The following is a 16,772-nucleotide window of genomic DNA, read 5'->3' on the forward strand; positions in this document are numbered from 1 at the left end:
ATTATTTCACTGTGGTTGGCCTCCAGACTGCATCTCCTGTCTGGAAAAGTTCTGATCTCTCCGCCTGGCCTGCTGCCATGCGTAGGTGTGAAACTCTCGCTTCTTCTTGCTCGGCTGGTCACATGATTCAGACACCATGAATTTGCCTCTTCTCCACATAATTTGTGTATTTGATTTTCGTTTCACCCATCACCTGCCTTCGTCTTCTTATCTTGAACTTTCAGAGGCAGGATATTCTGTTCTTAGCTTCAATTAAGTGTAGCTACCGTTTGTCTATTCCACTGATACGACCTTGGCTGTCCTGGCACGGGTTGCTTCTGCTGAGTTTCGTTTCTGCCGCTTTATTCTCGATTTTGCTAAATATGGATCTTTCCTTGTGTGGCCTTTAGTAACCTTTGGTTAATTCTGCTTTTGTGCAAAGTGGAAGTATACGTATATAACATGCTTCTTTTGAGGTAGATTATGTATAGTGGCGCTTGCCGAACTATCTTTCTACTAAGCTTTCTTGCGGTTCCAAGCATATGTACATGCGTAAACTGGTTGAATATCTTCATTCTGCTCATGGCTTAAGCTTCTTACATTTGACATCGTCCTTTCACCTTAGGTTCACGATGTCCCTGGCCCATGGCGTTCGTCTCTTTATGTCATTCTCTGGTCGTCATTTCTTCTATATGTGAGTCAGTCCGGGTTCTCGTGACGTCTTCCATTAAGACCTTATTGGTTGCTTCAGGGACTGTACTTAGACAATGTTCATTTTGTTTCATTTGTTGATATGGCTTTCTTAATGGGTACCTTACTGTCAATGGTTTCCTTGGTACTGATACTTCATTAGGTGCTGTTCTTCTCATAGGTACAGGACAGAGCTTCACTGCGGCTCTCTGCTGGTTTATTTGCTCATCATACGTCACATATTTCGGTGTGAACGTTGCTGGTACTTCAAAATGGATAGTTGGAGTGCGGGCTGTATTTGGGGCCTCCTCTACACTGGCTTTTTAACGAGTACAAAATTACAAACCCTTCCTCATCCCTCGCCTATTTTACCTATTCCCTGCTCCCCTACCCCTTATCTGCACTTTCCTACCCCCCTACAAGTTCAATTTTCCTTTTTCATAATTCTGTAGATGTTTGAAAGCTAGTCGTAGAAATGACTGGCGATGAAACGCCATTAAACCCTTTCCAGGGCCATACATATGTCGATCTCATCCACCCAGTAGGGTCATCCAGGGGCAGTCCGGGCACCCCCCCCCCCCCTCCAATTAAGCAATTACTTTCTTGGTTAGTCCCAAGGCACCGCCAGAAATGTCTTCCTATACTTAGGGAGCCACACCTTCCCCCATATCCCGAGTAAAACACATTTCGGGTCTTTGGGACCTCCGCCTTCAGTGTAGTTGACAATTTACTTATACAATTCCATATTTGATCCCGAGTGCAATCCGACGGGGTGTGATAAAATGTGCTTCCCGACCTTCCACTCCGTAGACAGCAGTCATTATCTGTCCGCCCTCATTCAAACAGTTTGGTAAGGCAATAGTAGATCCTATGCAGAATCTTGTACTGTATGAGGCGGAGCCTGGCAGATATACCGATCTCCTGCAGGAACATCAGTGCCTCCACCAATTCCTCCAATTCCATAGTGCAAGTTTAGATCCAGAAACTTCAAGAGGTGCCAACCCAGTTGCATTCCCAGATACCGAAAGCCTGTTGAAGAGACCTTACATGGGCATTCCCTCGGGATCGCCGCTTTCCCACCCTGTATAGGAAAGAAGAGAGATTTCTGCCAATTGACCTTAAGGTCACTGACCCCCTGGAAATCACTCAATATCTTAGTCACTGCTCGACATGATACCTGGGGGTTACCCATATAATTCAGCAGGTCATCCGCGTAGAAAGATATTCGCTCTTCACGATCCCAGGGCCACCGCACAGAGCTTCACTGCTAGCGGCTCCACAGCCAGAGTGAATAGCAGAGGGAAAAGGGGACACCCCTGCCTTGTTCCACACCAAGTGAGAAAGTCCTAGATCAGAACCCATTGACCGACACTTCGGCCACTGGTGACTCAGAGAAGGCGCACCCATCCCAAACAATTCCCCCCGAAACCCATTCCTTCCATTGTTCCCACAGCGGATCCCAATGCACTGAAACAAATGCTTTTTCAAAGTCCACTGACAACAGCGCCAGCGGATCCGGGATTGTGCAATGCTGACCTAATACCAATTGTACCCTGTTCATGCGAGTCGACTTGGATGGCATGAACCCACAGTGATCCGGGAGGCTTAAGCTCCCTACGACCACCGAAGACAGTTTGCCAATACGTTTGCTAGGATTTTCAACTTCTCTGTTGATAAGCGAGATTGGTCTGTAGGAGGCACGGCATTCTGGCGGCTTACTCAGTTTGGGAGAACCACAATAGACCCCTTCCTAAGATGCTCTGGTAGTATAACATTGTGCTTACTTTGCAGGAATAGCCGGTGGAGCAACCCTACCATCACCTCTCTAAGCCTCTTCCAGATCTCTACTGGGAAGCCACTCAGGCCCCGGGACCTCACTGACTGCAAATGGAAGATGGCAGCCGCTATTTCTTCCTCCGAGATGTCTGCTTCCAATCCCTCATGCTGTTGAGCCGTTAACTGTGGTAGAACTACCTGCTTTGATACCCCCAGGCTTGTCCAGCCATAACCGACTCGGCGGTGCACCATGTGGTGACGCATAATACTCTGCAAATCCTTGAGCAATGTCTGCGTCCTTGGTCAAGACCTCACCCACGTCTTCCTGCAGTGCCCTTATGTACCCATAGCCCCTTTCCCTTCTCTCCAGCGATGCAGAGCATCGTCCCCCACTTTGTGAATTTGGCTGTGTTTGAGCCACTGTGCCCGATTCACTTTGCAGAGTGTTTCCTGGGCTGTCTGCAGCTTTTGCTGCACTTGCAGGGATCCAGAAGCTATCATATCTGCCTCCGCTCTTCCTGAGGCACCTCTGCTTCCTCCACCCCTGCGCATGCTGTTTCCTCTGGACCGCAACCGCGATATCGTCTCCCCCTGAGGATCGTTTTGTACAACTCTCAAAGCGTGACAAAACTCTCTACCAGCCCCTCATTAAGCGAGAAGTACTTCTGCATAGTGTGAGCTAATGCCTCTGGGATCTTGGGGAAACCCAAATAGTACGAGTTCAGTCTCCAGGTGGGTGTAGGCTTCTCATGTTCACTCTTGTGTGTGATAAGTAGCGGAGAGTGGTCTGACACCCCTGTGGCTAGGAATCACGCCAAAAGTAACCTGTGCCCATCACCCAGTGGAATAAACAGGTAGTCCAAACTGGGAAAAGAGGGATGAATCCCTGAGAAAAAGGAGTACATGGCCTCCCCGGCATGCTGACTCCTCCTCCAGGTGTCCAGCCATCCCATTGCCCCCACAAAGGAATTTCTACTGCCAATTGGAGACCTGTCCAAGCTTGTGTCCATGACATCATTGATGTCTCCCCCTCCTCTCCTTGGCCCACTTCTAACTTTACTTTACTTTATTCAATTTCTAATGCGCAGCCGTGAACCCAGAGGCGTGAGGGCACGAGACATGACAAAAACACATAAGTAAAAATGTGAACATGAAGCAAAAGGGGAAAGGGGGAAGAAGATCACTACATCAGGATGTAATAGGACCCGGTCAGAATAAGTGAAGAGGGAGATGATCGAAGATTGCTGACAGAGCATGGGGGGGAGGTCCAATTTGGCAAGTTAATTGGTGCTGCCCACAATCATGAGAGCGATTTTGCTTTCGTTTAACGCGAGATTGTTGGCCATCATCCAGTTTTCGATTAGGGAGAAGATTCTGTTTAGCTCTTGTTCATCCTGGGAGTGTACACCGGAGAGTTGAACTAGGACCTGGGTGTCATCGGCCTAGTTAGAAAATTAGATACCTTCTTCCTCAAGCAACTTAAAGAGAGGAGCTGTATCGATGTTATAAAGGCAGGGGGAGGTGCTAGCACCATGAGGAGCCCCGAAGAGAACCGTAATCGGGTCCCTTCAGATTCCCCGATGCAGACTCTGCTCTGTCTGTTAGCCAAGAAGGAATTGATCCATGATGCTGCGGAGGGGGAAAAATTGGCCACCTCGGCCATTCTGACTACAAAGATGGGATGGTCAACTAAGTAGAAGGCCGCGGATAAATCCAGAGACACAAGAAGAGTTGCTAGACCTTTTGTCACAACTTGATTGAGGGCTCACCTGTTTAGGCTTTGTAAACTTCTTTCTTGAGGGTTCTGGCTGCCCGCGTTTCTTGCAGGTGCGGGTCTCGTGGAGGTAAGGACGGGCTTTCTTCGGACGCCACACTGTCAATGTCCGGAAGTTTCTGGAATTCCTGGGTGGAGGTAAGCAGTCGAGGGCAACCGCAAGAACAGTTCTGGAAGGAGGGCCGCGGAAGAGGCAAGTCTCCACCTCAGTCGATGTTCGTTATGTTCCGGGAGTCCTGGGTGGAGGTGAGCGGTCCGAGGGCAACCGCAAGAGCAGTCTGGAATGGAGGACTGCTGAAGTGGTGAGTCACGGCTGTAGCCGTTGTATGTGTTCCGGGGGTCCTGGGTGGAAGAGAGCGGTCCGAGGGCGACCGTAAGTGCAGTCCAGAATGGAGGACCGCAGAAGTGCTGAGTCGCAGCTGCAGTCGATGTCCGATATGTTCCGAGAGTCCTGGGTGAAGGTAAGCGGTCCGAAGGCAACCGCAAGAGCAGTCCTGGAAGGAAGGCTGTGGAAAACAGACAGTCATGTCCACAGAGAGCAAGGAAGGCACAATCCTAGGAGGGAGCGCAAGGAACAACACTCGAGTAAGGAATTGTGAGCAGATTGACACGCGCCGATCCGCAGGGGCGGGGCGCTTATCTAGGCGGGCTGGAAACTATACCGTTGATCAAGGTTCGGCGCCTGCCATGTTGGGAGGGTGTTGGGCGCATTTTGGCACACTGTTGAATGGACCAGGAGGTCCAAAGGGGGGGGTAGCGAGGATTCATGACACCGTTATCCATATTTGCAAGGAGGCGTGACTTGAGATCCAAAAGGGATGTCTCAGTACCATAGCCCTGCCTAAAGCCTGACTGATAAATGTTTAGAATGGGATGCTGGTTCAAATGGGAGGCTATTTGTGAGTAAGCTACTCGATCAAGTATTTTCAGAAGGAATTGCGTGTTGGTGATTGGGTGATAGTTAAGCGGATTATCAGGGGCGAAGCCAGGCTTTTTAAGAATGGGAGTGATCCAGGCAGTTTTAAGGTTGTCAGGGATGCAGCCCTCTCATAGGGAAGCGTTAACAAAATTAAAAATGGCTTTTAGCAGTGGAGTGGGGCAAGATTTTATGATTAGGGAGGAGCAGGGATCGCCCTTACTCTTAGTGGGCTTGAGTTGTTCGATGATGGATTTTAATTCAGCCTCTGAGATTGAATGGAAGTTAAATTCGGTGATTGAGGGATTTCTAGTAAAAGGTTTACTGTAAGCAGGTTCTGGGTTGGAAGACTGTTTTTGTACAATATCGGCTCTGATGCCAAGAAGTTTGTTGTGCATTCCGTTCTGGATTTGTTGACACCAAGAATTATCTAACAGTGGAAGTTGTCCCTGTGGTTCGGGGGTAGATTCGGAGTCTTTTAGGATCATGAACAATTCTTTAGTATCAGATTAGGCGTTGAGGATCTGATTGTTGTGGTAAGTCTTTTTTGCTGCCGTAAGCTCTGATCTGTAGGCCTTAACGACAGATTTATATGCATCTTGGGTGAAGATATTAGGGTTGGCTTTCCATTGATTGAATAGCTTGGCAGTAGAAAATTTGGACTTTTGTAGGTCCTTGGTGAACCATATATTGCTTCTATTGGGGCCAAGTGATTTCTTTGGACTTGGCAGGAGCCAGGGACAGGGAGATGGAGGCCAAATTGGCAGTGAGAATAGATGACATGTCCAATAAGGTAGTATGGTCAGAGAAGTTAATTGCAGGGTTGAGGAGAGGTCCAATTTTGTCCTCAGTAATGTGTTTGAAGTTGCGCGTGGTGATAAAGTTGGGATTATGTAACTTAGGTTTTACTGGAAAAGGTACCATTATGGAGAAATGAATGAACGAATGATCCGACCAGGGGCAAGGCTTGATTTTGGTGTCATGGCAGGAAGTGTTAACCGAAGAGACGTGGCCCATCTTGGACTGGGTCTCGTCGGATAAGGACCCATCTGTCAGCCTCACCCAACGCAATCAGCTTCTGGAGGTCATTTAACAAGTCTCTTGTTAGGGGAGTGGGTGCATAGATTGCCACAATACAATACACCAGGTAGCATCCCAGAGATCCCCCTCGGAACAACACATACCTCGTAAGAGGGTCTGGCTGTACTTCTGTAACCGAGAAGGGTACACTTTTATGTATTAAGATGTTAGTACCCCTCGCCAACCTGGCAAGGCGAAGCCAGCATGAATAAACATCCTATAATTTGTTTGTGTTAAGAATGTACAGTTTGACCCAGCAAGTAAGTTTCAGTAAGGAGAGCAACATCTGGAGAGTGCCTATTAAGGAACTGCAGTATCAGTTTACGTTTAATGCTTGAACACATCCAGTTTACCTGCTACGTTAAGAACGGGACTCATTATCATGTTCCATCCAGCCCTATATGCTAAATCTCAGGCCTATGCCCCTGTGGTTTCCCCTCCCAAATAGCCTCCATGTATAGACCCAGGAACGATCCGCTGCCCCACTGTCCTCCCGCCTATGCCAAGTAATGCAAAACAAAACAATGACCAAGAGTAGAAGGGAGTAGTTTCTTACCGTAACTCTTTCTCCAGCGTTGGTATCTTTCATGGATTCACATGCTGTGAATATTTCCCGTCGTCAGGCTGGGAAACCTTGGTAACTTTAACCTAGTGTTTTCCAATGGAAAACCTCGACACGTTAGTGTCCTATCAACATCCTTTTTGGGGTGCTTTAGGCTACACCAATAGGACGTCTAGTATAAATAGCCCACCCCCGCGGCTTCCCTTCAGATTTTAACCTCCAAAGTAGAGGTAACCCAAATGAAGGTTTGGCTGCACTGGGATGCCGGCGGGCGCATGTGAATCCATGAAAGGTACCAATGCTGGAGAAATGGAGTTATAGGTAAGAAACTACTCCCTTCTGCAGCATTGGATCTTTCATGGATTTGCATGCTGTGAATAGATTACATAGTAGTATGACCGACCACTGGAGGTGCATGACGGGCAACCCAACTCCATGCCCCCAGGCCATGACCACGAACATAAAGCATAACATCCAACAACATGCATAACAGAACCAGCAAGTGATAGAGTAAAACACAAACCCCGGAAGCTGCGGGGCATACCTTATTGAAACAGGTATTGAAGGACTGCCCATCCCACCTGAACATCTTCAACATGTTGCTGACCCAGACAGTAGTGTCTGGTGAAGGTATGCAGCACCGCCCAAAAAGCAACCTGGCAAATGTCAGTGTGCGGGATTCCAGCCCAGAGTGCCACCGACGACGCGGTGGACCTTGTAGAATGGGCCTTAGGATTGACCCTCAAGGGCTTGCCAGCCTTTCCGTGACAAAATGAAATTGTGGACGAGACCCAACAGGAAAGTCCTTGCTTGGAAATGGATCAAACGCCACAAACAGCAGTTCCGACTGCCTGAAGCCCTGAGTACGGGCCAGATAAAACTTCAGCACCCTCTTCATGTCCAGGGAATGCAGGGCTCTTTCCGCTGGCATGGAAGCCGCAGTGAAGAACGTGGGCAAGGCAATTGTAGCGTGTTTGTGAAATCCCGAAGGCACTTTTGGTGTGAAGTGCGGATCAGTAGACTGGAGAACCTTGTCTCTCATGAATCGCAGGTACGGTGGGTCAATGACCAGCGCCCGAAGCTCCGCAATCCTTCTGGCAGATGTGATTGCAACTAGAAATTAGACTTTCCACGAGAGGAACTTCAAGGATGCCGTCGACATGGGCTCAAACCGTGGTTTCATGAGAGCAGCGAGAACCACATTGAGACTCCATACCGGAGCAAACCTTTTCTCTGGGGGAAATGTCTGAAAAAGTCCCTTCAGAAAATGCTTAACCAATCTGTCACTAAGCAGAGGAGTAGCATGGCGCTGTCTGGTGAATCTGGAAATGGCAGCTAAATGTACCTTGACTGAAGACAACGCCAGGCCCCCCTGTGCCAGATGCAGCAGGTATAGAAGAACCTGAGCCAGAGAAACCTCCAATGGCCGCAAGTCCAGCTGCTGTTCGTACCAGGCACAGAATCTCGCCCATTTTCTACTGTAAGAGATATTAGTGGATGATGCCCTTGCTGCATCCAGGATCCGACAACACTCATGTGAGATACCTAGATGACCGAACTCTGAGTGGTCAGGAGCCATGCAGCCAGGCTGAGAGATGCCAGATCCTGATGCCATACTCTCCTTTCGTCGTGCGACAGCAATTCCTGTTCCGCCCCCAGACGAAGCAGCTCTTCCACTGCTAGATGAAGAAGATCTGAGAATTACGTCTGTCTGGGCCAGAGTGGGGTGACTAAGATCCCTTTGCAATGGAATTCTCGCACCCACTGGATTGTCCGCCGAACCAGCGGAAACGAAGGGAACGCATACCCGAAGAGGCCCGTCCACAGGAACGTGTCTCCTTTTGACTCTGGATGAGCCATTCTGCTGGCAAACAATGGGCACTGCTTGTTCTTTAGCATGGCAAATAAGTCAAGAGGGGGAAAACCCCTACTTCCTGAAGATCTTCATTACCAGCTCTTTCTTAAATTTCCACTCGTGCAACTGCTCTTTGTCTCTGCTGAGAGCGTCTGCCTGCCCATTCTGGATCCCTGGCAGATGGTAAGCTGTAATGCGAATTCCCTGAGCAATGGCCCAATGCCACACCTCCTGAGCCTCTCTAGACAGGAGCCGAGAATGCATGCCCTCCGCTACCTCAAATAGAACACTGTGGTGGTATTGTCCATCAACACTCGAACCACTGTGCCCTGGATGCGAGGTAGAAAGGATTTTAGGGGCCAGTGCACTGCTCTCAACTCCAGTATGTTTATGTGCAATAATGTCTCCTCCCGAGACCACAGGACCTAGATCTGCGACTGGTCGAGGTGCGCCCCCCATTCCACCTGGGAGGCGTCTGCCACTATCGTGAACTGAAAGTCCGGCTCCAGCAAGAGCATGCCTCATACCAGATTATTGGTGCATGCCCACCATCTCAGGGCTTCCACCAGTCCCCGGGAGATGACCACCTTGTCCGACCATAACCCTCAACTCTGCGACAACCTGTCTGCGAGAAATTCCTGCACCGGCCGCATGAACAACCGTCATTTCAAGATATGTGGGATGCAGGATGCCCTGGAACCCAGCAGCGACATGTAACTGCGGACCGAGACCACAGTTCCTTGGCCCCATTCGGCCGGTCTGGACTGCAACTTCACCACTCTCTCGTCCGAAGGCTTCACCAGATTTGTCCTTTGTGAGAAACTGCGCAATGAGAAAAACCAACTCCCTGGATGTCGTCAGAAAGGATTTTGCGAAGTTGACAGCGAACCCCAGCCGTTGTAAGAGGCAGATGGATGCATGTACCAACCAGTCATCCAGATACGGGTACACATGATGCCACCTCCCCCCCGTGGAGGAAGGCAGCGACTGGAGCTAGACATTTTGTGAACGTTGAACGTTCTTGGAGCAGACTTAAGCCCAAATGGGAGGACACGGAACTGGTAATGATCGCCCCCGACCAGAAAGCGCAGGAACTTGCGATGGTTTGGCCTCATCGGGATATGGAAGTAAGCATTCTCCAAATCTAATGACATCAGGAACTCTCCCGGCTGCACCCCCCGATCACATCCTGCAGTGTAAGCATCTTGAACTTCAGGAGTTACAGATTCTTGTTCAACGGCCGAAGATCTAGAATAGGCCTCCACTTTCCATTGGGCTTTTTGATGTCAAAATACCAGGAGTACACCCCCTGGCCCCGTTCCGACACCGGGACTGGTTCTATCGCCCCTTTCGCCAACATGAGCCCTACCTCCTGCCGAAAGACAGATGGTTGTGGCTGCACCACGTGCACTAGAGGAATTGGGAGTTGAGGATGCCAAAACTGAGTGGCCGAGATGTACCGTATCCAGTACCCAGCGGTCCGTAGTAATAAGATTCCACTCGTAGACGTGTCGCGACACTCTGCCCCCAAGTTGACTGCTTGCATAGCAGTCATTGGTTAGACTTAGACTGCCGTCCTTTAGCAACTGACGTGGCAGGACCCTTCTTACGCTGCACCTGATAGTCCTAGCCTTTTTGCGCCAACGGGAGATGTTCCAATAGCGGGGCTAACCAGTGCCACATCTCCCTGTCATACCTGGCCATAATAGCCAAGGAATCTGCTGCCTTCACTGTCGTAGCCCTCACTGTCAGGACTTTCTTCCCGAAAGCATCCTGTTTTCTGGCCTCGCTGTCCGGGGGCGTAACATGCTTGTGCTGGCTCCTTGCCTTCCGACTAGCCGCCATCAAAACCACTGACTCAGGCGTGGGCTGAGACATGAGGCACCTTAAACTTCTTCTCCAGACGCCCCTTAACGGCTGGTTCTGAAAAAGGATGGCACCTCGTGTGCAGGCCCTCCTGCCACACATTCCTTCCGTCGCTTCCCCATGTGATCGAAGAGAAAACAGTCTTTTCGCTCCTCCTCAGGCGCATGCCAAATTCGTGGCACGCCTTCGCCATCATAGCGTGAAATGCCCCAATATCATCCAGCGGAGACAGCCAAGCTCGGCTACTAGGCGGTTCCACCTCTGGGTCAGTGTCCCAGGTATCGTCTCTCCTGGGCGACGAGGACACCGTCGACAGAGTGTCACGAGGCCCGCTCCCCGGATACGAATCGACCAGCTCCCCCTCCTATGGATGACTTTGTGGAAGGCCCAATCCCACCGGCGACGGTAATGGCAGCCGCACCGAAGGCATATTCCCAGGGAGACTCAGACGAGGGGCCTCAACAGGCACACTACGCACCACTGGAGCCACTGGGCTTGGAACCGCTGGAAGTCTTGCATCCAATTGTCCAAACAGTGACTGGAGCGCACTTAACACCTGCATGGACAGCAGAGAGTGTGGGTTTGCCAACGGGTACAGGGGCACCCCAACCCTACTAGATGTAGATGGACCTGCCTCCCGTAGACCCAGTGCCAATGGATGGATACCAGGTTCATGCTCCTCCAGACCAGAGGACACCGAATACGGAGCCGGATCCTGCTGAGCAATGGGCCCAGACTGCCACGGATCTCCCAACGGCAACAACCCACCATCCGTCTCCAGCTGCGCCGTCAACAGCAATTGCGACCCACTGACAGTCACGGCCATAGATGGAGCCGACAACACCCGCGTCGACAAAGGAGAGAGGATTGTACCACAATCGTCGATGGTACTAAGGCCTCCACAGACCTGGCCTTCACTGGCGACGTGGGCTGTGTGGATTAAGTGCCGGAACAGTGCTTCGAGTTCCCACTGGAAGAGGACCGATGCCGGTCCTTAGACGAGTGCATCGAGGAGGACTCCTGCACCCTCACCTTCTCTCTCTCCACTGACGCAGACTTCTGTGATGACTTCTCGAGCCTATCTCTTGACCCCTTGGACTTGTCGGGTCTCGCTGACTTGAACAGCAAAGAGCCACTCGCCCCTTTGGACCGATGCAACCTTGATTCCGAGGAACCACCTTTCCCCACCTCCGACGCTGGCACCTCCGTGTGTGGTTTCTTGGCCAGGGGTTCTGCGGACATCGTCCTCTGCTGCGTAGACACCTTCTCCACCGGAGCCGAAGACTTGCTTCCCTGGGACGAAACCTCCGAACACGGGTAAGGGCCCTCATTGAGCAAACATATCATCTGCCGGTTGCGGTCTTTCAGTGTTTTCTGAGAAAACCCACGACAGATCTCCCCGTCGGCCGCCGAATGATCGGGGTATAGACAATACAGGCAATCTGCATGGCTATCCCCCTCGAAGACCTTCTTTAGGCCGCAGGTTGCACAAGGCCTAACCAGTGATTTTTTCTGGCCCACCGTTGATATTATGGCCGAAGTACAAAAGCGCGTCTAGAACACGAAGAGTAGACATGAGGTGATCCCAACATTTTGGAGATGGTTGAAATCTGAAGGGAAGCCATGGGGGCGGGGCTATTTATACCGGACATCCTATTGGTGTAGCCTGAAGCACCCAAAAAGGATGTCGATAGGACACTAAAGTGTTGAGGTGTTCCATAGGAAAACTCTAGGTTAAAGTTACCGAGTTTTCTGAGCCTGACGATGGGAAATATTCACAGCATGGGAATCCATGAAAGATCCAATGCTGGAGAACAAAAACAACCCCAACTCCCTCCACCCTGCACTTCTCCCCCAACTGAAGTACCCTTCACCCAGGCCTGTCCAAGAAGGTGCACGGATCGTGAAACACAACCATGCGCGGGGTTGTGCCCTGATTGGCCTGTCCCCTAGCCTCCTGCAGTCCAGAGGCCAATACGTTAAAGTTGCTTCTTGATAAAACTGGAACTTTCCAAACTATGCCAGTATCCCCCGTTGCGACAGGCTCACCCTTCCTCCCCTCGGTGCAGCGTGCCATTGCTATCTTCTGGGGATCTCGGGTCCTGTGGAAACAGTGGCACCGACGACGGCACTGGTTCGGGCTCTGAAACAGGGCTATGAGTCCCCCTCTGCAGCGTGCAGGCCCCTGTCCGCTGGATGCTGGTCTCGTACCACTCCCACGCCTCTCATGGTGTGGTGAAAAGGAGTGCCTTTGGCCCCTAGTATACTTTCAGTTGCGACAGGAAAGAAAAGTGCCTTCTGCAAAAAGTGCTGTAGAGCATCTTTCGCTTGATGGACTCAAAGGATTGACGCGTCCACTGCACTTCTTGTGTAATCTGGGAAGAGTCTGATGAGGGAGCCATGTAAGTGATCATGCCTGTCACCGTAGCCATCTGCAGCAGGGCTTCCCTGTCTCTGAAGTCAACAGTCTTGCAATAACGGTGCATGGATGAGCCCCCGGCACTGGTCTGCCAGTTGGCATCCTGTGAGCCTGCTCCACTGAGAAGTTGGAGCACCCTGTGAGTCCGCTCCACTGAGAAGTTGGAGAGTCTCTTTGGCGCCATTAAGTCTGCAAGCCATTTTGAGGACACCTTCCATACTGGGACCCTCCACCTTCTCTCTGGGGCCCCAGAATACAAAGTTTGTTTCGCCTTGACCTCCCTTCGCTGTCCTCCGCCCTACTCTCCAGGACCTTGAGCTTCTGTGACACCATGGCCAGTTGTTTTTCCATCTTCTTTACTGCATCTTCTGTGTCCAATATCCGCTGTTCTACCTCTCCCATTCTCGAACACAACTTGCGTCACAGAAAAGAGACCTCAAAAGCCAGCCTGTCGATCTTTTCCTCCACCGAGGTTCGACATTCGGCTATGGTACCCATGATATCACTAAGCGAAATGACCTGATCCTAGGTCGGTTTGCACCACTGGGGACACGCTTTGTGGTGGGTTGTACTCCGGCAGGGGGCCAGAAACCTCAAATTACTCCATTTGGCTTTGCTGCATGGCTTTCTTGCTCTTTTTTCTTTCACCATAGTGAGGTGTAGTGAGGGCCTCTCCCTAGTCGAGCACCCACCAGCCGACCTTCCCGGATTCTAGTAGCAGCCCTTCTGACACCTGGGCCGTCATCACGGTTCCCCTTGCGCCTCTTGCCACCAACAGGACTTTCTGCCAACTGCCAGTCAGAGCCAGCACCTCACACCCCCACTGCCTGGCCTCTGTCCCCACTCCACTTTATTGTGCACACAGTCCCATCTTGGCAGGCATTCCCTGCATTTGCCTCCCCCCACCCCAACTGACAGGTGCGCCAAAGTATGTCACCACACCTCCAGCTGGGGGGCCCACCCAGCCAATAGTCTGAGGGCCTCCTCCTCGTATCAGACACACCAGTCCACAGTAATTGCCCAGTCCCCCGTTTGCCACCGGGGCTGCCGCTGGCGCTCCTCAGGCACACCTCCCACCCCCTGCAGGCCGCGCCATGATAATCAGGCACTCCTGTTGCCTGTGCGCACCTCTCATGAGCCAGGCTCACGAAGCCTAGGAGCCCGATCCCACCTACAGGTTGAAGGAGTAGGCTGGGTTGCCGCTGAAGTCCCGGCTCCCTGGCCTCCTGCTGTCAGCTAGCTCCGCGGATGTTGCGGTGCTAGCCCGCACTGCAGGCTCATGGCGTATGGCACCTGGCTCGCCTCCCCGCTCCACTCCAAAACAGCAGTCTTTTCAGCTTCACCATTGCTCTACGGCCTGCCGACCCGCAACCCCCACACTGCAGCTGAACGACCAGGGCGCACACCCAGGGACCAGCGCAGCGGCCGGTGTAATGTCACTTTTTGCTATCTGTCAGAAAATCCTATCGGTAGGAAAATCTGACAGGAATTGTAATGTAATTTTTTGCTACCCGTCAGAAAATCCTACCGACAGCAGGCATTGGGCAAGCCACCCAGGGGTAGGAAAAAGTGACCGGGTGAGAAAATCTGACAGCCTAACCTGTCATTTTTTCCTACCCGTCACAAAATCCTACCAAGAGCAGGCATTGGGCATCCCACCCAGGGGTAGGAAAAAGTTATGGGGTAGGAAAATCTGACAGCCCGACCTGTCATTTTTTGCTACCCGTCAGAAAATCCTACAGAGAGCAGGCATTGGGCAACCCACCCAGGGGTAGGAAAAAGTTATGGGGTAGGAAAATTTGACAGCCTGACCTGTCATTTTTTCCTGCCCGTCAGAAAATCCTACCGAGAGCAGGCATTGGGCAACCCACCCAGGGGTAGGAAAAAGTGACGGGTTAGGAAAATCTGACAGCCTGATCTGTCATTTTTTCCTGCCCGTCAGAAAATCCTACCGAGGGCAGGCATTGGGCAACCCAACCAGGGGTAGGAAAATCTGACAGCCTAACATGTCATTTTTTGCTATCCGTCAGAAAAACCTATCAAGAGCACTTTTTGACCGTGTACAAGGAAAGTGGGGGTACATTTCAACGGCTAGGTACTAGGCACTACATAATGCATTGGTGGTTTATTTACACTTAGGGCCTCATCACGAGTTAGGCTGTAGCCCTTAAATGCGGTGCTAACGGTATTACCACCGCATTTAAGGGCTGGCCCTATCAAGAGTTTGGTGCTAAATCAGCTGTTTTACCTCCAGCTTGTTTCTGGAGGTGCAAATCCCTGTTTTCGGCGGTATTACAGCGGGTTGTATTAGCCCACAGTATTAGCACTGGAAATTTCCTGTTGGATCCAATGGACCCAATCAGGAATGGGGATTTACCGTTAAGGCACAACCCGTGATCCGGTGGTAATACCACCGGACCAGTCAGTGCTAGGGCTATTACAGTCGGCGGTATTACAGCCGGGGATACAGCCCAACTCGTGATGAGGCAAAGTCTAAAATGGCACATGAATATATGTTTCATTGAGTACAAGCCAAATGGCTGTCCAGAGGCCTGCTTCGTAGTGGGCAAGGTCCTCTTACATCACGACTGATGAGGTACTAGCCATGACAAGTCCCTTGGAACCCATCACTGGGAAAGTGAAAAATGTGGGACGCATACCTGGTCAAGATACACAATGTTATATTTTATGGTATGGTGGTATTTCTCTTACAGGTAAAACCCTGCCCCCTAAGATCCGAGTGGGTAGCCTGTGATTACCTGCCCCATCTGGACCTTAGACACTTGGCCGGGAATACCTCTGTGCCCGGATGCTGCTCCACCCACCAAAGATGCCATAGTCATTGCTGCTGCAGTGGCTGAGGCTGTTAAAGTAACTATGGTGTGCCAATCCCCATCCCATTTGGTTACAGAACATGGAACTTACACTAGATTACAACCTTTTTTCAGGCAAGCAACCTGTACCTAAAGGAGAGGAGGGCTATGAACTATGGGCAGATCTCACTCATCTTATGCTACACGACTGGAAAGTGTCTGACCAAGAGAAGAGACGACGAGTAATAGAGGCCTTGAGAGGGCCTGCACTGCTAATGGTACAGTCCCTTCGAGCATGGAGTCCTGATCCAACTTCCCAGCAAGTGATGGGCGCCCTGGAGGGAGCTTTTGGCAGTACTGAGTCAGGAGAGGACTTAATGATGAGGTTTTATGCCACCTCTCTGAAACTGGGAGAGAAGTTGTCTGATCTACTGGTGAGGATTGAGCACATTTTATGCCTAGGCCACCATAGAGGAGGAGTAGAGACTTCCCGATTGAACTGATGTCGATTGAAGCAACTACTTGGAGGGGGCAAGGAAGCAGCTATACCCTTACTGCAACTGAGGCTGTGGGAGAAACTGGATACACCTCCATCCTATGAGGAACTACTAAGGTCCATTAGGGCCCTGGAAGAAAAAATAGGCGATATCAATGTACAGAGCCAGCCAGTACAAGGCAGGATCCCAACGCCCAACAATACCATTTCTGAGCAGAAGCAGATTGGAGAGCTGCAACAGCTAGTCAGGAAACTACAGACTCAGTTCACGACCCGGGAAAGTCCGATTGCAAACCAAAATCGAGGCCGAGATGGTTTCCCATCATCCCGAGAACGGGTGTATCGATGAGCACAAGAGGCTCGAATATTTTCCCCAATCCTCTGCACCGTTCCCACCATGGAGATTTTGCCATTCATGTGGGGATGAGCGCCACTCAACTCGACCGTGTGACCGAGACCCAGATTATGCCAGAGTAGCTGCTCGCTTTAATGCTCTTAAATCCACTCCGGCCCGGGCATTGTCGGGAAACACACAGGAGGTTGTAG

At 51.0% G+C, this 16,772-nt stretch overlaps 1 long non-coding RNA gene across 1 annotated transcript in view; it reads left to right on the top strand.

The window, feature by feature from the left end:
* The window catches only part of LOC138524918 (uncharacterized), a 239,521-nt gene that overhangs the window by 99,850 nt on the left and 122,899 nt on the right, over window positions 1-16,772 (top strand). The gene's annotated exons all lie outside the window — the stretch shown is intronic.

This window comes from Ambystoma mexicanum, chromosome 1q (genome assembly GCF_040938575.1).
Source record: "Ambystoma mexicanum isolate Mex_15411 chromosome 1q, UKY_AmexF1_1, whole genome shotgun sequence".
In the NCBI taxonomy this organism is placed as follows: domain Eukaryota; kingdom Metazoa; phylum Chordata; class Amphibia; order Caudata; family Ambystomatidae; genus Ambystoma; species Ambystoma mexicanum.